The following is a 14,438-nucleotide window of genomic DNA, read 5'->3' on the forward strand; positions in this document are numbered from 1 at the left end:
AGGAAAAGCATTTGACAAAATCCAACATGCATTTATGATAAAAACCAGACAAAAAATTGGAATAGATGGTCTCTACCTCAAACTGATAGAAGCCATCTATGAAAAACCGGCAGCTAATATCATACTAAATGGTCAAAAACTGAAATCCTTCACACTAAAATCAGGAACAAGACAAGGATGTCCACTATCACCACTCTTGTTCAATATAGTTCTGGAAACATTAGCCATGGCAATTAGACAAGAGAAAGAAATAAAAGGAATAAAGATAGGAAATGAAGAAGTCAAATTGTCATTATTTGCCAATGACATGATACTCTATATAGAAGACCCCAAGAACTCCACCAAAAGTCTTCTAGACTTAATAACCAAATTCAGTCAAGTAGCTGGTTACAAGGTCAACACACAAAAATCAATAGCTTTCCTCTACACCAATGACAGACTCACTGAGAGAGAAATAGGGCAAATAGTTCCTTTCACAATAGCATCCAACAAACTGAAATACCTAGGAATCATCCTAATGAAAGAAATCAAAGACCTCTTCTCTGAAAACTATGGCACTCTGAAAAGAGAGATTGAAGATGATATCAGAAAATGGATGACATCCCCTGCTCCTGGGTAGGAAGGATTAATATAGTGAAAATGGCCATACTTCCAAAACTGCTATATAGATTTAATGCAATTCCAATTGAGATCCCAACTGCATACTTCATGGACCTTGAGAAAACAATCCAAAAATTCATTTGGAGCAAGAAGAGACCCAGAATATCAAAAGCAATTCTAGGTAAGAGAGACATGGCAGGGGGTATTACAGTCCCCAACCTGCAACTATACTACAAAGCTACTGTGATAAAAACAGCATGGTACTGGCAAAGAAACAGACCTGAAGACCAGTGGAACAGATTAGAAGATGCAGAAACAATGCTAGACACACTCAGCCATCTCATCTTTGACAAAAGATCCAAACACCCTCACTGGAGGAAAGATAGCCTCTTTAATAAATGGTGCTGGACAAATTGAGCTTCAACTTGCCAAAGATTAAAACTAGACCTGTATCTTTCTCCATGCACTAAACTAAAATCAAAATGGATTAAAGATCTAAATATTAAAATAGAAACTCTGAACCAGTTGGAACAGAAGTTAGGTAGAACCCTTGGAGACATCAGTTTTTATGAACAAAACATCAGTTGCCCGTGAACTAGCACAAACAATCAACAAATGGGAGCTCTTCTTATTAAAAAGCTTCTGCACAGCTAGAGAAACCACCAGCAGTGTGAAGAGACAACCCACAATGTGGGAAAAAATCTTCACCTGCCCTTCCCTAGACAAAGGTCTACTATCTCGAATCTATAAAGAACTGAAAAAGATCAGACCTCCCAAATTTAAAGACCCAATCCAAAAATGGGCATCTGAAATGAACAGACATTTCTCAGACAAAGAAGTAGAAATAGCAAATAAATACATGAAAAACGTTTAACATCACTGGTCATTCGAGAGATGCAAATGAAAACAACGCTGAGATTCCGCTTCACTCCAGAAAGAATGGCTGCTATCATGAAATCAACCAATAACAAATGCTGGCGGGGCTGTGGGGAAAGAGGAACCCTGCTCCACTGCTGGTGGGAGTGTAGACTGTTGCAAGCACTGTGGAAATCAGTATGGAGATACCTCAAAGAACTAGGACTGGAAGTCCCATTTGACCCCGCTATTCCACTGCTGGGGATCTTCCCCAAAGAATTAAAAGAATCATACCACAGTGATATATGTGCGCCCATGTTTATAGCAGCACAGTTTGTAATAGCTAAAACTTGGAAACAGCCCAATTGCCCATCAAGTGGAGACTGGATAAAGAAAATGTGGGTTTTTTAATAAAATGGAGTACTACTCAGCCATAAAAAGTGAGAAATTAGAGACCCTCATAGCTAAGTAGATGCACATTGACTCAATACTCTTAAGTGAAATAAATAGGACACACATGAATAAATACCAAATGGTTTTTCTGGTGTGAGAAACTGAAAGTGTAAATAAGGACTAAATGTATAATAAGTAATGTGAAATAGGAAGAAAAGGGCCAAAGGGGAAGGAAGTGGTAAGGCTAGGGGAAAGGATAGAAGGGAATGGGATTAATATGAGAAAATGGAAAAATATTAACAAAATCTTTGTAAATAGGGAGGACTGGAGGGGTTGAAGGGAGGGCTGGGCAAGGGTGAAAAATAATAACCAAGAGAGACTATGTAAAGGTGCAGATTTCCAATGATGAATGTCATTATATTGTATATCTAAAATGTATCAATGATTAGAATGAATAATCGATAATGTAAAATAGGAAGAAAAGGTCCAAAGGGTTAGGGGTAGTGGGAGGGGCAGGGGAAAGGAAAGAAGGGAAAGAAGGGAAAGGAAAAATGATGGGAAATGGAAAAATATGGAAATAAAGTCTTTGTAAATAGGGAACGGTGGAGGGTGTGAAGGGAGGGCTAGGAATGGGGAAAAAAGAAGAACCAAGATGCATTATGTAAAGGTACAATTCCCAATGAGAAATGTAATTGTGTTGTATACCTACAATGTACCAATGAAAGAATTTAATTAAAAAAATCCCACTCTGGTAGCAAAAGAACAGTAGTGAGATAGTTATTGCAATATCATAATTATAAATTGAAAATTCCCCCTTTTTCAAAAGATAAGCTTGTGAACTCTTGTTGAATCACTTTCAACATATGATACATTTTTAAGTTAAAGTTTTTACTCTATGATACATGTAAATTTGCATGGAGTTGTATGAAATAATTTAGAGTGATCCTGCGTACCCTTGAATGTTGTAGTTTGCAAAACTGTAGTACCATATCACAACTAGAATATTGGCATTGATACAATTTACTGATAGTAGATTTCCCTGGTTTTACTTGGACACGTGGACATTTTATGTGTGTATAATCTATGTATATAATTTTGGTGCCTGTGTAGTTTTTTTTTTTTTTGGAATGCATGTGTAGTTTTATGTCTTTACCACCACAGTAAAGGCATGGAGCAGTTGCTTCATAACCACACCCACCCCTTTCCTACCCCTTTACTTACCCCTTCCCTACTCCTGCCCATGATGCATGTTTCATCATCATTAATTTTATAATAACTATGACTAAAATAATTCTGTAATTTTTTTAAACCATGGCTCTGATGCATTTATCTAATTAAATCAAATAATTAGTGTCTGCATGTTAAAAAGTGTGGAAGCTCTAATGGAATTCATTTCCTTGCTTTTAAAGATATTTTTAAATGAATGTATTGTAGAGTAAAGAAGCATGGTTTTAAGAAAAAATTTTGTTATGTTTTGTTTTGTTTTGCTTTGTTGGTACTGGGGACAGAACTCAGGATCTTGTGGTTGTGAGGCAGCCGTGGTGCCACTGAGCTAAATCTCCAGCCCTCTTTTCAGTTTTTGAGACAGAGTCTCACTATGCAGTTCAGGCTGGCCTTGAACTTACTATGTAGCTGAGGCTGGCCTCAAACTCACAGTGATCCTCCTGCCTCAGCCTCCTGAGTGCTGCGGTTACAGGTGTGTGCCACCACACCCAACTTTAAAACATTTTAAAAGAATTTTCTCTATTCATTTGATATTAGTAGTAAGCATTGTACTGATTTGTTGCCAATCCTAAATAGAAACTCATTTATGATATTAGCTTATTCCTTAATGTAAGAGTGATATCTATGTTTTCTTTTCTTCTTTGATTTTCTTCCTCATTTTGTCCTTTAGAGACTGTCTCTATTTCCATCTTTTCTCCAGTCTGAATCTGTGTAAGTTTCATATTGTGGCAGAAACTGTTAGATGCTCCCCACATATTCATTTTTCCTTTTTTCTCAAATAAACAGAACTTCAATTTTTGCTGAGTACAGTGTAGCCAAAGGATGACATTGCTCAGTCTCTTTTGCAACTAGATGTGGCCATGAATATAATTCAGACCAATTAGATATATGTTAAGGAATTTATAAGATTTGGAGGAAATATGACACATGAAGGCCATTTGTGTTTTCCTTCCTTCTTATTCTGCTGCCGAAATGTTGAATGAGATGGCTGGGACTTAAGCAATCATTTTGGAACATGAGAAGACATGCTAAGCAAAGGTAAACCTGCGAAGTGAAGGAAACCTAGATCCCTGATGGTCATGGACCCCTCATACCTCGCGAAGATTTGCTACTTATTGACTTCTTTCATATGGAGGAGAAATAATTTTATCTTACTGAAGTCATTGTCATTTTGGAGTTTTCTGTTGTAAGTAGCCTAAATATATAACCTTTCTAATGCAACATTCTGCTATGTACATGTGTGTGTGGTGTTTAATTTTAAAAAAAAATTCTTTTATTGGTACATTTTAGGTATATAATATCTTTACATTTATCATTGGGTGCTTGTACTTGTACATGATGTATCTTAATTCTTATTTTTTTCCCCATTACCTGTGTGCCCTTCACCCCCTCCACTCTTCCCTATTTACATAGATTTCATTTCCATTGTTTCTCTTTTCTTATAATTTTTCCTTTCCCTTCTTCCCTTTCCCCTTCCCCTCCCACCACCCCTATATCTTTGGACCTCTTTGTATTATAAATTATCAATTATTCATTTTAATCATTTTAATCCTTATTTACACTTTCTGTAATTTGTTTATTAGCTGAACAATTAGCAACCTTCTTTATTTCTTGCAACACAATTTAAACAACCATGTACATCAACATTAAGATCTTAGTATTAAACACTTGTTAATAATAGTGTTAAGATCTTTGATCCATTTTGATTTTAATTTAGTGAATGGTGAGAAATATGGGTCTAGTTTTAAATTTTGGCAAGTTGAAACCCAATTTTTCCAGCACCATTTATTAAAGAGGCTATCTTTCCTCCAGTGAGGGTGTTTGGCTCCTTTGTCAAAGATGAGGTGGCTGAGTGTGTCTGGGGTTGTTTCTGCATCTTCTATTCTGTTCCACTGGTCCTCAGGTCTGTTTCTTTGCCAGTACCATCCTGTGTTTATCACAGTAGCTTTGTAGTATAGTTCAAATTGGGGATTGTGATACCCCCTACCCTGACTTTGTTGCCTAGAATTGCTTCTGATATTCTAGGTCTCAATATTAAAACAGAAACACTAAACCAGCTGGAAGAGAGGTTAGGTAGAACTCTTGAAGACATTGGCATATGAAAAGATTTCATGAACAAAACCTCTATCACATGTGCACTAGCACGAAGAGTCAACAACTGGGATCTCATCTTATTAAAAAGCTTCTTCACCCAAGAGAAACCACCAACAGAGTGAAGAGATAATCCAAAATGTGTCAAAAAATTTTTACCAGCTGTTTCTCAGACAAAGGTCTACTGTCTAGAATATATAAAGACCTTTAAAAAAATCAGATCTCCCAGATTATAAGACCCAATCCAAAAATGGTCACCTGAAATGAACAGACATTTCTCAGAGAATGAAGTAGAAACAGCAAATAAACATACGAAAAAATGTGTAACATCACTAGTCATTCGAGGGATGCAAATGAAAACAATGCTGAGATTCTGCCTCACTCCAGAAATTAGGGCTGCTATCAAGAAATCAACCAATAACAAATGTTGGTTGGGCTGTGGGGAAAAAGGAACCCCTCTCCACTATTGGTGGGAGTGTAGACTGGGGCAATCACTGTGGAAATAAGTATGGAGATACCTCAAAAAACTAGGATTAGAGGTCCCATTTGACCCAGCTATTCCCCTGCTGGGTATCTTCCCAAAAGAATTAAAAGAATCATACCATAGCGATATATGTGTACCCATATTTATAGCAGTATTGTTAGTAATAGCTAAAACTTGGAAATAGTCCAATTGCCTATCAACTGGAGATGTGGGTTTTTAAAACAATAAAATGGCATATTACTGAGCCATAAACAATGAGAAACTAGAGACATCATTTATAGCTAAATGGATGCACATTGAGGCTGTACTCTTAAGTGAAATAAATAGGACACACGTGTAAATACCAAATAGTTTCTCTGGTATGAAAAACTGAAGTGTAAATAAGGACTAAAAGGTATAATAGATAATGTGAAATAGGAAGAAAAGATGCAAAGGGGAAGGGGATGTGGGAGGGGTAGGGAAAAGGAAAGAAGGGAAAGGAATAAATATGAGAAATGGAAAAAATGGAAACAGACGGGATATCTTTCCATTTTCTGATATCCTCCTTGATCAGCTTTTTCAGAATACTGTAGTTTTCCATGGATAGGTCTTTCAATTCCTTGGTTAGATTGATTCCTAAGTATTTCATTTTTCTTCATCTTATAGTGAAAGGTGTTACCCTAATTTCTATCTCACTGATATTGTAATTCAATGACAGGAATGCTATTGATTTTTCAGTGTTGATTTTTATCCTACTATGCTGCCAAATTTGGTTATTAATTCTAGGAGTCTTTTGGTGGAGTTTTAAGGTCTTCTATGTGGAGTATCATGTCATCAGCAGATAATGATAATTTAACATCTTCCTTTCCTATCCATATTCCTTTTATTTCTTTCTCTTGTCTAATTGCTCTGGCTAATGTTTCCAGAACTATATCAAACAGGAGTGGTGATAGTGGGGATCCTTATCTGGTTTGATTTTAGAGAGAAAGCTTTCAGCTTTTGATCACTTACTATGATGCTGGTTTGTCTTAGATAGCTTTTATCAGATTGAGATAAAGACCTTCCAGTCCAATTTTCTGTAGAGTTTTTTTTTATTATGAATGGGTGTTGGACTTTGTCAATTACTTTTTCTGCATCTATTGAGATGATCATGTGGTTTTTGTCCTCATTTCTGTTGATGTGGTATATTATATTTATTGATTTGCCTGTGTTGAACCATCTCTGCATCCCTGGGATGAATCCTACTTAGACCTGGTGCATAATCTTGATGATTTGTTACATTCTGTTTGTCAGTATCTTACTGAGGAGTTTTGCATTTATGTTCATTAAAGAGATTGGCTTGTAGCTCTCTTTTTTCGTTGGATCCTTGTCTAGTTTTTGTATCAGGGTAATGCTTGCTTCCAGGATGAGTGTAGGAATATTGGTTCCCCTTTAATTTCATTAAAGAGTTTGATGAATAGTGGCATTAAATCTTTCTTCTCTCAAGTTCTTATAGAATGCAGCAGTGAATCCATGAGGACCTGGGCTTTTTTGTTGTTGATAGTTTTTAAATTACTTCTTCAATTTCTTTGACTGATTGATATTAGTTTATTTAAAATTTTTATATCTTCTTGATTCAGCCTTAGTAATTCATATGTACCTAGAAATATGTCCATTTTTTCCCCCGAAATTTTCATCTTATTAGAGTACAGGTTCTCAAAGTAGGTATTGATGATCTGGATTTCTGCAGGGTCCATTGTGATTTCACCATTTTCATTCCTAATTGCATGGATTTGAGTCCTTTCTTTCCTTTTTTGTTGGTAAGGTTGGCTAAGAGTTTGTATATTTTATTTAATCTTTCAAAGAATCAACTCTTTGATCCATTTATTCTTTGTATTGTTTTCTTAGTCTCAATTGCATTCATTTCTGCTCTGATCTTTGTAATTTTGCTCCCCTATAGGTGCTCTGGGTTTATCATTCTCTTTTCTTTTTCTAGAAATCTGAGGTTCAACATTAGATTGTTTAATTGAGCTTGCTCTGGGTTTTTTTTTAATGTGGGAATTTGCCACTATAAATTTCTCTTGTAGGACTGCTTTCATTGCATCCCATAAGTTCCAAGATGTTTTGTTGGCATTATCATTTAGTTGTAGAAACTCTCTATTTTCTTCTTTAATTTCAATGGTGGTTATTCATGAGGTTGTTACTTAATTTCCATGTGTTTATGCTGTTTTTGAGGTCTCTTTTGCCTTTAATTTCCAATTTCATTGGATTATGATCTGATAATATGCATGGGATAATTTCAGTTCCTTTGCATTTACTTATGCATGTTCTATGAGCTAGTACATGATCTGTTTTGGAGAAAGTCCTATATGCTGCTGAGAAGAATGTGTTTTCTGTCGTGGGGTGGAACATTCTGTAAACATGTACTGAATCTATTGGTTGTTCAAAAGCTTGGTTCAGCTCTGATATTTTTGTTGATTTTTTCCATTTTAGTTGACCTATTCATGACAGTGGGGTATTGAGGTCCCCCATTACAATTGTATTAGTGCTTATCTGATTTTCATATCCATTAATGTTTGTTTTATATAGTTGAGTGTGCATATATATTTATGATTGTTATTTCTTATGCTTGGGTTGTTTCCTTAACAAGTATGTAGTGACCTTCTTTGTCTCTTCTGATTAGTCTTGGCTTGAAATCCATTTTGTCTGCTTCTCTATGCCTGCTTTTTTCTGGGCTCCTGTTACATGAAGTATGTTTTTCATCCTTTAACATTTAGTTTATGAATTTCTTTTTTATTTCAATGTGTTGCTTGTATGTAGCATATTGTTTGATATTGTTTCTTGAGCCATTTTGCCAATCTGTTTCTTTTCATTGGTGAATTGAGACCATTCACATTGATGGTTATAACTGATATGTATTGACTTATCTTTGTCATATTACTTTCTTGTTGTTGGTTCCCTTTCTTTCCCTTCTGTTTAATTGTTTGCCTTGACTGTTGGATACATTCTTTGGGGATTCATGGAATTGTCTTCATTGTCTTTCTCTAGAGTATCTTTCAGAACTTTTTTGGAGTGTTCATTTGGTGTTCATGAATTTCTTCAGATGTTCTTTATCATGGAAGTATTTTATTTCCATCAATTTTGAAAGATTGTTTTGCAGAGTACATCAATCTGGGATGGAGGTTGCTTTCTTTTCAGGTTTGAAATACTTCACTCCAAGCTCTCCTTGTATTAAGGGTTTGTATTGAGAAGTCTCCTGTGAGTCTCGTGGGTTTTCCTTTGTAGGTGATTTGTTTCTTTTCTCTAACAGCTTTTAATATCTTGACTTATATTCCTTGGAGTAGTTTTTTTCTGATCATGGCTAATTGGGGTTCTATATGCCTCTTTTATTTGTATGTCAAATCTTTTTTTCCATGCTTGGGAAGTTTTCTGCTATTACTTCTATGATCCAGTTATTTAAGTCCTTTTTTCTCTCTTATGAGTTTTCTTTTTTTTAAATGAGTTTTCATTGATTCCAATTAATTTTACACTATTATTCTTTACATCATTGCATCATCTCATAGCTTTTGGATTGATTTTTTTGTTGTCCCTTGCTATTTTTAAGAAGTCTTTTATTTGATGATTGCTAATGACAAACCTGTCTTCCAGATCTGATATTCCATTTTTACATTGGGTAATTCTGTTGTGAATATTTTCAATAGAATTTTTAAACTCCTGGACATCTGAATATGTTTTATGGAATCCATTTCTTTCCTACATTGGAGATTCATCATTTCCATCACTTTCCTAAGCTCCTCTATTTTAAAAAATCTGTATCTACTCTAGATTCACTAACCATGTCCTTCATTATGGTCATCATCTTTTTAGTTATCTATGTAATTATTTCTTTTTTTTTGAGACCCATTCTTCTGCATTCTTACTTCTACTGTTAACATTTCAGAAAGTTTAGCTGAGTGACTTCTTATTTCTTCCATCCTAATGCCCGCTGAATTTGCCTTGGGTGAGCTGAAGGTCTGGGGTTGAATCTTGCTTCCGTGTTTTCTCATTTTATAGTTTTAAAAATTTGTTTTTTGAATTGATGCTTGCAAATTGCTTATGTTACGTAGCTTTATTGAGACCTCTTTAGGAAATGACTTCTTTTCAAAGATGTTTTTGAGGCATAGCTGGGTTTTGGCTTTTGAGTCTGTCCCAAGATCCTGCTTCTTCAGTTTATTAGGTAAAAGAGGTTGCTGCTTGTTTGGCATAGTACCCAGTTTTGTTTTGTTTTTTTTTTTTAGTACCCAGTTCTTTGGTACTGGGCTGTGGTATTGTTTATGACCCCCAGACAATAATCTTGGCAGTAGCATACAAGAAGAATAACTAATCGCCACAACTATGTCACCTTAAAGTAGTATAATCAGTAATAACAATAGCATCAAGCACAGTCTAGAAAATGACAAACTGTAATAACAGCTAATTTGCCACCTTTAACCATAGGTGCAATCATAGCTATATAATAAAACCTAAAACAAATCAGAAAATTATATACAATCGGTATCCACTCAATAGCACAATTTTACACTCATGGGAGAAAATTTAAAAGGGATAAGAGGAAAAATAAAAGGAGAGAAAGAGATTAGAAGCAAGGCTGAAGGATAAAGTAAGACTGCTCAAGCTTCAGAAAACTAATGAAGACAGGAAGGAAAGAAAGAAGGAAAAAAGAAAAACAAGAACAAAACAAAGCAAAAAACCTAAATGTTCTCACTTATGAAAAAAACAAAAACAAACAATGAAGAAATGAAAGCAAAGAAAGAAAGATTTCTCTCTGATTTCAAGCTTGTGCTTATCTTCTGGGGTCTACAGTTTTCTGGTATTATCCAATTCAGGTTGTTACTCTGTTGTTACTGGTAGACAGAGGAGGCAGACAGAGCCCAGATCCATGCTGGATGACCCCAGCCACCCTGTTATAGGATCAGGGCAGGGTGCTGGATAATCCCATCAAGCCTGAAGTGGTGGGGTGCCAGTTCTGGTGCTTTCAACTCCACAGAAATTCACGCTGATCCTGGCCTCTGGTTGTGGGTTTAGGGCCTGAGTTGTTCAGCCTACAATACTCTGGGTGTCTCTTGCTTGCCTAAGCACAGATCCCCAACCCTGGATGTCTCCTAAGGTCATCCCTCATCCTGTCATTGTGGAATTTCAACACTGGGAGCCCTGAGATGAAGCCAACCTATGCCTGCTCTGAATTCTGGGTTCAGTTGGCCCCTTTCTAAAATGGTATCTGACCAAGTACCCTCTCCTTGGACACAGTGGTCACTTGGACTGGAGTTACTCAACTGTTGTTGTAGCACACAACATCCACTGCTCCATTCTACTGGTGCATTTCTCCATGGAGGCCTCTGGAGTCCCCCACCCTTACTGTGTCTCTGGTGATTTGATCCTCTCTCATGCCTTGAGCTGGGAGCTGGGGTGAAAGTACAGTTTGCCCCCTCATTTTTCTACTTTGTGGTCTGTCTCTTCATTTTCTCTTTGGGCTCCAATTTTCCCTTCAGATCTTTACTGGGTCCTGAGAATCTACCTTCTTCTTTCTTTTCTTCCCCACATTGTTATTTTTTAGTGTCTGAATTTCAAATCTTGGAGAGGTTGATTTGTTGCTATTTAGCAATCTGCTATCATCCTGGAAGGCACACCCCCTAAATATTGAAAGCATCCTAGCTATCATATTTTTCTCTAATTTTAAACAATTTCTTTCATTAACTTTTATAACCAGATTATACAGTTACACAAAATTTGTTTAAATTATTACAATGCAAGCTTAAAACAAAATTAATCATGTATTTAAAATTTAAGAACATTAGTGAGATAATTCTATGATATTTTAATTAGCCTTTTATATTTCATTAGCTCCTTAGGAAAAATCAGTATGGTTTATATTTTGAAAAGTATATGTAGATAATATTCATATATCAGTTTGTATGGTGACTATATCTCATTTGTTTACTTTTATTACAAAGACTAGTGCTGAACACTAATTTATAAATGACTTTAGTTGAATATGAGCATTTTAACTCTGTACATCTTAATAATCTAAGTTCCAAAAGTCACTTAAGAATTTCATAAAATATAACTATATTTATTTGTAACATATATAATTAAGAATTTTAAAAGAAATTGTATGCTCACAAATTTTAAGGGAAAAACTTTTATATTTTGATTTTACAGTATTAACTCCCCAGCCTGGGTTATTGCTTGATACTGTTTATAAAAGACACCAGTTATTTAACATATTAAAAATAAAAACTCTTAAAGGCCATTTACATGATTACTTTAGACTTATTTACATATTTGTACTAGAATTCTGAAGAATTTCTGGGGTAGCTTGACAGTGTGAAGATTTTGGGGGGGGGTCACAGTTGTTGGAGAGTTCCCTTTGTTTGCAGGCTCTTCCAGTAGGAACCCCACCAAGGCCTAGAGGAGATGGGGAGAATATGGAGAGAATGACCCCTCATCACTTTCAGTGGTGCAACAGGAGAGAGGAAAATAGCAGCTGCTGTGAAATCCTCCTAAAACTTTCTCCATTACAGAATGTAAGGTTAATCTGCAAGGCGTGTGTGTGTGTGTGTGTGTGTGTGTGTGTGTGTGTGTGTGTGTGTGTGTGTGTGTAGGAGGATATTAGCTTGCTTAAAAAGCACAGATAGAATACCATGCTGGGGATGGGAAGTGGAGAGGTAACTTATTCTCACCTAAATTGAATTTTAAAAGCCTTCCTCTGTTGGGGAACTCTTTAATGCCACACAGATTGATCTGAGAACACTGGTTACTGGTAGATATGATACCTACTACAGCTGGGGAAAGAAAATGAGAGGTGGGTTAGATTTACTCTGGAGTGGGAGCAGAAAGAAATATATCTATCTTCTACAAAGTATATTTGTCTAGATAGTTACAGCTATTTTGGCTTTAGGACATAAGTCTAAATTTTTATAGATCAAAATTTAGTATGTCTATATTTTATTTATTTATAATCTATAATATGGCACCATTATCTCAGAGATGAACATAGTTTTCTTAAGCAGCTAAAGTTTGAAACTTAATTTTCCAGTTGTTTTTCTTATTCCAATTAGTAATGCATTTCCAAATTTAGAATAATAAAATGTACATGACATGTATTTTATTATTTAACATTAAATTATCTAAGTATGAAATTAAAATATTAATTTTAGAATAACAAAACTGACCTCAGATATGTTAAAGAATGGAATTTATACCCTTTCGTTTAGCTTGTAAACAATGGTCATAAGCAAATTTTAAAACAAAGCAAAACATTTTCTTTTAGAACTCAAGTTTTGTGATATAATCTGCAGTCAGAATGCCTTAATAAATGTGTATCTTATCTATTAGATCATGTGCTGCCAATTTATAGTTTATCAGTAAAGAAGCCATTTTTTTCTAAGTTTAAGATTATATTGAAAAACAATGAATAATTTAAAATAACTTCATTTGTAGTATTTTTACCTACTATTAAATAGGTCCCACCTTGAAACGAAGTATACAACCTCATTACAGTTGCACAATATATTTATTTAGTTAGTTTTCAAGCAGAAATTTCAAGAAGTATTTTCTTTTTTGAAATATATAGTCTTATAAAACTACAACACAACACTGACAGGGTTGTGGTTAAGAAAAAGATTAGTGCATATATTATAAAAACTATTTTCTTGTTTGCTTTCTTACACTTTGTAAAAATGTAACATTTTGTGTACCACCTTACTGTTTCAGTGAGCCCTGGGACTATTCCCAAAAGGTAGAAGGAAAGAAGATGTAAAAAAATCATTAAGTTTTCACTGGAGAATATTATTTTCTTAAGTTTAGGTTATCCCTGGAGTCAGGAGACATAGTTTTTATATTTGTTCATTTTGAAACTATGAAATTTATGAGCTGTTTAAAGATTTATATAATAATTCTTGTTACGCCTTTTCAATTTCTCCTGAAACTCCGTAGTAACTATATCTTTTGTGCACATTTTTAAATAAGAATACATTCAGGTGAGTGAGCCATGCCCTTTATTTCTCCTTTCAATTTTATATTTGCTTTGTGTACTTTGTGGTACTGTTGTTATGTGTTATATGTTTATAATTGTTATAGTTTCTTAATGTATCAACCCTTTAAGCATTATTGATGTCCTTCTTTGCATCTATTAATATTCCTGTTCATAAAATCAATTTTGCCTGATATTTATATAGCCATTCCAGTTCTCTCATGACAGTCATTTGCATTATATTCCACTTATTCATAATTTAATCTAAAGTGTCTTTCCTTTAGACAATATAGAGTTAGATCTTGTGTTTTTAAAATACAGTCTGTTGGGCCAGGGATTTAGCTCAGTGTTTCCACCGCCTGCCTCACAAGCACAAGGTCCCAAGTTCAATCCCTGGTACCAAAAAAAAATACAGTCTTTCTTAGCTTTGCATTACTATAAGAAAATAAACAGCTGAGATAACTTAAAAAGAGAAAAGGAGCTGACATAGTGGCATATGGGAGTAATCCCAGCACTTCGGAAGCTGAGGTAGGAGGCTTGTGAGTATGAAACCAGCTGAACTGCAGGGAGAGACCCTATCTCAAGAACAAAAATAAAAACAAAAGAAAACAAAAAACAGAGGAAAGGTTTATTTTATTTTGGATTATAGTTTTGAAGGTTTCAGTCCACGGTTGACTGGCCCTGTTGTTTTTGGCCCTGTGGTGAGTTAAACATCAAGGCAGGGAGCTTGCAGCCAAGGAAACTGCTTTACCTCATGGCAGGTGGGAAGCATGAAGAGAAAGAAAGAGGCCAGCATCCTAGAATCCTCTACAGTTCTCTCTG

General features: G+C 35.2%; 1 protein-coding gene across 2 annotated transcripts in view; it reads left to right on the top strand.

Annotated features, from left to right (window-relative positions):
• Window positions 1-14,438, top strand: part of Entpd1 (ectonucleoside triphosphate diphosphohydrolase 1) — a 166,583-nt gene that overhangs the window by 20,273 nt on the left and 131,872 nt on the right. The window contains exon 1 of one of the 2 annotated variants that reach the window (XM_087185002.1): window positions 4,062-4,258. The exons of the other annotated variant lie outside the window; for it this stretch is intronic. The gene's annotated coding sequence lies outside the window, so the exon portion shown is untranslated. Of the gene's footprint in view, window positions 1-4,061; window positions 4,259-14,438 lie in introns of those variants that run through there. 2 annotated transcript variants of the gene reach the window in all.

This window comes from Heterocephalus glaber, unplaced genomic scaffold (assembly GCF_053883595.1).
Source record: "Heterocephalus glaber isolate CG9 unplaced genomic scaffold, H.glaber_assembly_v1.0 deba00001497, whole genome shotgun sequence".
In the NCBI taxonomy this organism is placed as follows: domain Eukaryota; kingdom Metazoa; phylum Chordata; class Mammalia; order Rodentia; family Bathyergidae; genus Heterocephalus; species Heterocephalus glaber.